Raw genomic sequence first — 7,760 nt, 5'->3', positions numbered from 1 at the left:
CATATAGTCAGATCTAATATTTATTCTGAAAGAACACAAATTTTTTTCTTCTGAGCTTAGAAATTATAATTTTTGTAGAGGTTTTAGATCCAGGTTCAATGATTTTATATATATATTATATTTATGTATATTTATGTAATAAATATAATGTATATCATCAAAAAGGTACAATCAGTGTATGCAGCACAAATAAAAACAGACTGGCCTGTAGCAAAGGGGTGTTGTCCCTTCCCTGTCTTCTAATGGCTTCCGGAGCATGGGAAGCTGGTCCAGAAGAATCAAGATTGCAGTGGATGGTGGCATCAGATAGCAGTAAATTACATGCTGAGAAAATTATTCCCTTTGCACTTCTCCTTATGTCCTCTGAAGGGATAAATCCAAGCGGGTGCCAATCTGCCTCTAATCCTCTTACACTTACTAAATTCTGCTTTAAAAGAGAGAGAGATACCAGGTTTACTTCAGAGTCTCTGGCAGGCCTTAGTCTGTAGCTAGAATTTGAAAACATTGTTTCCCTTTTAAGTTTGTCCTCTACTGAGGCAAGTGAAATTCACTGAAATAACAATATCAAAATATCTTTTAAATAGATGTATTTAAGTAAAATAAACCCAAATGTATAAAAGAAAACTGCTATGATAGGAATATAAATTATGAAATCTGTAATTATGAAATGTAAATTATGAAAAGCAATATAAAATTATCTTAAAATTCAAAATAGAATTGCCAAATAATATGGAAATAATCAATAAATGTTACTGGATATTGACTGAAAGACATGAAATCAATGTCAGAGAGATGTGTATTATAATACCATCTTCAAAAGCTGAGCTATGCTATCAGCAAATGTTTTATCAGGGCATGAGCAAAAAAAATATGGTATATGCACAACACTATTTTGTCTTCAAAGGACAAAATCCTGTCATTTACAGCAACATGAATGAACCTTGAACAAAATAAGCCAGGCACAGAAAGACAAATAAGTCCTGAACTCATACATGTGGGATCTAGGGAAGCCGAGCCCAGAGAAGGAGAAGGACAATGATGGCGGCTAGCAGCGGGTGTGGTATCTTAGTCAGGGATCTCTAGAGTCACAGAATCCATGGAATGCCTCTCTATATTAAGGGAATTTACTGTAATGACTTACAGTCTGTAGTCCAACTAACCTAACAATGGGCAGTTGTAAATGGGAAGTCCAAGGATTTAGTAGTTGCTCAGTCCCAGGAGGCAAGCTGTTTAAGCTGGTTTTCTGTAGAAGTAGGTTCCAAAAGATGTGCTGGCAAGTAAGTACAAGCAATCAAAGAAGAATGACTCTTCCTTATTCCAATGTCCTTATGTAGGCCTCCAGCAGAAATTGTGGCTCAGATTAAAGCTCTGTACCACCATGCCTGGATCTAAAACTTGCTATGTCCCAGGCTGACCTTGAACTCAAAGATCCACTTACCTCAAGTCTCTTGGAATTAAAGGCATGTAATACCTTACCCGGGCCTAAGATTTTCATGGCCACTATGCCCCAAGATCTCCATGTCAAGATCCAGGTCAAAAACCTGCCTTCCAGCTTCAAGATACAGGTATGCTCTTTGTTTCTGGATTGCAGTTCATTCCAGATGTAATCAAATTGACAACCAGGAATAGCCATCACAGATGGTCAGTGGGGAGAGATTGGCTAAAGAATATCAGGCTTTGATAGAGCTGTCTCCTGAGAGGCTCTGACAGTGCCCGACTAATACAGAAGTAGAGGCTCACAGCCATCCATTGGACTGAGCACAGGGAGCTAGAGAAAGGACCCAAGGAGCTGAAGGGTTTGCAGCCCCTTAGGACAAACAACAATATGAACTAACTAGTACCCTCAGAGCTCCCAGGGACTAAACCACCACCCAGAGTACACATGGTGGGACTCATGGCTCCAGCTGCATATGTAGCAGAGGATGGCCTAGTAGGTCATCAATGGGAGACGAGGCCCTTGGTCCTGTGAAGGTTCTATGCCTTAGTGTAGAGGAATGCCAGGGCCAGGAAGCAGGAGAGGCTGGGTTGGTGAGCAGGGGGAAGAGGGAGGGAACAGGGTTTTTTTTGTGGGGGAGGGGAAACTGGGAAAGGAGATATCATTTGAAATGTAAATAAAGAAAATATATTAAAAAAAGAAAAAAGAATATCAGGCTTTAGTTGAGAATACGGAGTAAGTCTGGATTATTAACTGCAGAACTTTGAGACAGAATTAGCAATGTAATATAATCTTGAAAATGTTTTCACAAAAGTGATAACTGTTCAGTAATAAGTATGACCATCCCTTAGTGTGTATGTGAGGGATTTTAAAACATACTGCAGGGGCTTAATGTGTAAACTATTTGCTGTGTTTACGCTTTTCTTTTCTCATAACTGTGATAAAATACCCTGACAAAGGCAACTTAATGGAGAAAGTGGTCTTTTGTTTTTTGGTTTTGCTTTTTTGGTTTTTTTTTCCTAGCTCCCAGTTAAAGGGTAGAGTAGTTCCTTGTTGCTGGGAATTCAAAGCTTCTGAAACAACTGGTCACACTGTATCCACAGCCAGGAGGCAGAAAACAATGGACAGTCTGCCCATCTCACCTTCTCCATTTTGTACAGTTCAGGGTCTAAAACCAGAATATGGTGCCATCCACTTTTGGGAAAGCCCTTCCTACATCAGTTAACCTAATCTAGAGAATCCTTCCAGGCAAGCCTGGAGGACAACCTACATATCCCTCACAGGTGGGTCTAGAGACTTGTCCAAGGTAATTCTAGATCATAGAAACTTGGTTAATACCAGCTACCACACTGGGCAAGTTTGAGGACCTAGATTTCAACACCAAGATTCCATATGAATGCTAGGAACTATAGCACTCATTGGTAGATCCAGTGTTCCTCCAGCAAGATGGGAGGCAGGGACCAAATAATCCGGATGGACATTCATGGGCTCACTAAGCTGCTTATGCAGACAGACAGACAGACAGGAGATTCTTCCTCAAACAAGGTGGAAGGGGAGGACTAATTTTTGTAGATTGCTGTTTGCATTTTGATTCTAATTCTGCTTCCTCAAGAGGGGGTGCCCCAAGGAGGAGTAGATCACATACTCGGGTGATTTCAGTTGAACCTTCTCCCACTTTAACTGGTTACATAAAGGCTAGAGGCTGTGATTGGGCAGAGGAAGGAAAAGGTGGGGCTGGGAGTTTTAGAGAGGGGGAGAGAGGAAGGAGGAAGAGAGACAAGGAGATGGAGGAGAGAAAGGAAGACGGAAAAGAAAGAGGTAGAAGGAAGATGGAGCAATAGCACATGTCCTGGAGGAAATGCAAGTAGCGAGGGATCTCATAGCTGGGGAATAGGAGAGTATAGTGGTATATCTGCCCAATCTAGACATGCCATTTATAAATATTATAAACAAGTTGTTGGTTCTTTGCACGGGCTACTTAGGTTTGGAGATTTACCACAACAACTAATACCTAAGGTTGTTCTTAAACATTCGCTAGTACACTGTAGAGTGTGCGTGTGTATGTTCATGTATGTGTGTGTGTGTGTGTATGTGTTAAATATGTTGCATGTACTTGAGACTATGTATCAATTTAAAAGTAAAGCTAGTAAGTGCTACTTTAGTGATGCAAAAATAAATAAATAAATAAATATTGATCACTGTCTTAGGGTGTAATTGCTATGAAAAGACACCATGACCCAGACAGTCTTATGAAAGAAAACATTTCATTGGGGCTGGCTTACAGTCTCAGAAGTTTAGTCCATTATCATCATGATGGGAAACATGGCAGCATTGCAGGCAGACAGTGACGGAAGAAGGAACTCAGAGTTCTACATCTTGATCCATAGCAGCAAAAGGGGATTGAGTGCCACATTGAGCCTAGCTTGAGCATAGGAAGCCTCAGAGCCCACCCCCACAGGGATAAACTTCCTCCAACAAGCCCATGCCTCCTAGTAGTGCCACTCTTTATGGGCTAACCTTCGATCACAAAAGCCCATGGGGACATTCTTATTCAAACCACCACAGTCACACACTGGTACACTTTACAAGCATACATTTCTTTTATCTTTGCTTGCACTAGGCAACATATACTGCCATTCTCACCATCATCTGTTGTAGTGAAGAGGAAATTGGGGCTGCAGAGATGGCTTAATTGGTAATGTGTTTACACAAGGATCCAAGTTTGATTCCCCAAACCCCTCATCTTAAAAAGCAAGGTACAGAGTACACACCTGTGATCCTATTGCTGGGCAGATAGAGACAGGAAAATTTCTGACATTTACTGACAAGCCAGATGAGCCAAACCTAAGAGCTCAGGCTTTATAGCAAGAGACTCTATCTCAAAAATAAGGTGGAGATGTCCAGCTTTGAACTCTGGCCTATAGACACACACACACACACACACACACACACACACACACACACACACGAGGAAATTAAAACGCTAAGTCCTAAAGTACTAAGTCCCGTAGGATTTCCCAGAGCCCATGTCTTTACTGTTATACCGTGGGGCCCTGAAATGTCAAGTCATTGCCGAAAATTTCAGAAATGCCAAGTTTACGTGTTTCTGCTCTCCTTGCAGGTCAAGATGCACTATTCATAGCTAGCACAGTTCGTACAGCTACTGCATCCCTGTACTCCTATTGCACTTAGCTGTGGGTCACAGGGAACTCTCACAGTTATTTATACATCTTAAGTTCCTGCATTGGTGCTCGGCTTCCTAAAAGATAGCCCCTGGGAAGCAGACCTATGCTGTGTTTTCTATTGTGGGTCTCTGTAAACACATAGCTAACAATTTGCTTTTAAATCATTGAAATGCTTTGGCGATTAGTGCCTGATTTTCAAAACCAAGGAAGTACTGACAAAAAAAAGTCAAGGTTGGAGGGGATGGCTCAGCAATTAACAATCGCTGCTCCTGGCAGTTTGAATTTTCTTGGCCCATGGGAAGTGGCACTATTAGGGGGCGTGGCCTTATTGGAGGAGGTGTGGCTTTGTTAGGGGAAGTGAGTCATCCTGAAGGCAGGGCTTTGAGGTCTCAAGTTTGTCCAGTGTGATAGAGAGCCTCCTCCTGGATGGCTACAGAAGATAGTCGTGTCTTTGTGGCCTGTGGATCAAGATGTAGAACTCTTAGCTCCTCCAGCACCATGTCTGCCTGCACGCTGCCATGCCTCTCACCATTATAATAACCACCAAAAAGATTTACTGACTATGCTTAGCTGAAATGGAGACATTTTCATGTTTTAGCCAGTCTCAGAGCTGATTCCATGTAGAGGAATCAGCAATTCAACTTACCTCTTTTGTTAGTTTTAGTTTCTTCCGTCATGGGTGTAGCCTAGATTTTCAGGGGGCTTCCCCTGTTGAATCTGATTTTTGTCAACTTGGAAGGAATCCACAGCTTTTCATCTCCCCTGGAAATAAATACAAAACCTCTTTCCTAGCATCACATTGCCCAGCCTTCCATTCTGAAGTTAAGAAATCCTAAATATAAACAGACCAGTTTAGTTCAGGAGTTTTTTCATACTCCAATGACTGTCAGCAGCTGCTGTCTTTGGTCATTAGCATTTTTTAAAGTTCAAGTTAATAAAGCACTATGTAATGTATCTATGGTGAGGGTCTCTATTACCCTTTTTTGTTTAAGCATCTCCTTTAAAGTATGATTAGCTCTCTCTACAACTGCTTATCCTGTGAGATGATGTGGTGGTATATCTGTAGTATTATAATATGCAAAAAATGTTTAATTTTGCTAGAGACATATGCTGAAGCATTGCCAGTCTTAATTTGTACAGGTATTCCCATAATTGCCATAATTTCTAATAGATGTATAATTATACACCAGTCCTTTCAGAACTTAAAGCAATTGCCCATCAAAATTCTGAATGTGTCTGTGTTACAATGTACATATTTTAAGTTTTTAAACTCTGCAAAATGAAACACATTCCTTTTCCAAATTTTATTTCTTTGGGTACTTTTTGGGTTATCCCCTGCAGGTAATGGAGTTTGGCTATATAAAGAACAGGTAAAATATAGCCTTATCATTTCTTTGGTGTGTTGCCTAGTAAGAAAAAAAGTCTTTCTTCAAACTTTTGCTATTAACATGATTTTTTAAATGAAATTCTGAAGTTTCTAGCACATTTACTGTTAATAACTAATCAATTTTATCATTACCTTGTGCTAGAGGACCTGGTAGACCTGTATGGGATCTGATATGTGTTATATACAATGAATGATTTTTATTTCTGATCACTTGTTATAATTGAAAAATAGTGAAGTTAATTCTGAATCAACCTGAATAAGTTCAGTAGTTTCTATATACAAAACAACTCTTTTTGCATATTGAGCCAATAGCTATATTAAAAGATTTTGAGAACTTTCTATCCTAAAACAAAAGGATATACCTTCTTCTCAGCACCTCATGGTACCTTCTCCAAAACTGACCATATAATTGGTCACAAATCAGGCCTCAACAGATACAAGAAGACTGAAATAATTCCTTGCATACTATCAGATCACCATGGACTAAGGTTGCCCCTCAATAACAACATAAACAATAGAATGCCCACTTACACATGGAAACTTAACAATACTCTACTCAATGATAACTTGGTCAAGGAAGAAAGAAAGAAATTAAAGACTTTCTAGAGTTTAATGAAAATGAAGCCACAACATACCCAAACTTATGGGACACAATGAAAGCAGTCCTAAGAGGAAAACTCATAGCTTTAAGTGCCTCCAAAAAGAAACTGAAGAAAGCATACACCAGCAATTTGACAGCACACCTGAAAGCACTAGAACAAAAAGAAGCAAATTCACCCAAGAGGAGTCAAAGGCAGGAAGCAATCAAACTCAGGGCAGAAATCAACCAAATAGAAACAAAAAGAACTATACAATGAATCAACCAAACCAGGAGCTGGTTCTTTGAGAAAATCAACAAAATAGATAAACTCTTAGCCAGCCTAACTAGAGGGCACAGAGACAATATCCTAATTAACAAGATCAGAAATGAAAAGGGAGACATAACAACAGACACTGAGGAAATCCAGAAAATCATGAGATCCTACTACAAAAGCCTATACTCAACAAAACTAGAAAACCTGGATGAAATGGACAATTTTCTAGACAGATACCAGGTACCAAAGTTAAATCAAGATCAGATCAATGATCTAAACAGTCCCATATCTGCTAATGAAATAAAAACAGTCATTAATAGTCTCCCAACCAAAAAAAGCTCAGGACCAGATGGGTTTAGTGCAGAGTTTTATCAAACCTTCAAAGAAGACCTAATACCAATACTCCTCAAACTATTCCACAAAATAGAAACTGAAGGCACTCTACCCAATTCGTTCTATGAAGCCACAATTATTCTTATACCTAAACCACACAAAGACCCAATGAAGAAAGAAAATTTCAGACCAATTTATCTTATGAATATCGATGCAAAAATACCCAATAAAAATCTTGCAAACTGAATCAAAGAACACATCAAAATGTTCATCCACCATGATCAAGTAGGTTTCATCCCAGTGATGCAGGGATGGTTCAATATATGGAAATCCATCAACATAATTCACTACATAAACAAACTCAAAGAAAAAAAACCATATGATCACTTGAGAAAGCATTTGACAAAATCCAACATCCCTTCATGATAAAAGTCTTGGAAAGATCAGGAATTCAAGGCCCATACTTAAACGTGGTAAAAGCAATATACAGAAAACCAATAGCCTACATCAAACTAAATGGAGAGAAACTTGAAGCAATCCCACTAAAATCAGGGACTAGACAAGGC

This window comes from Mastomys coucha, unplaced genomic scaffold (genome assembly GCF_008632895.1).
Source record: "Mastomys coucha isolate ucsf_1 unplaced genomic scaffold, UCSF_Mcou_1 pScaffold14, whole genome shotgun sequence".
NCBI classification, from domain to species: Eukaryota; Metazoa; Chordata; class Mammalia; order Rodentia; family Muridae; genus Mastomys; species Mastomys coucha.
This window is presented reverse-complemented; position numbering follows the sequence as displayed.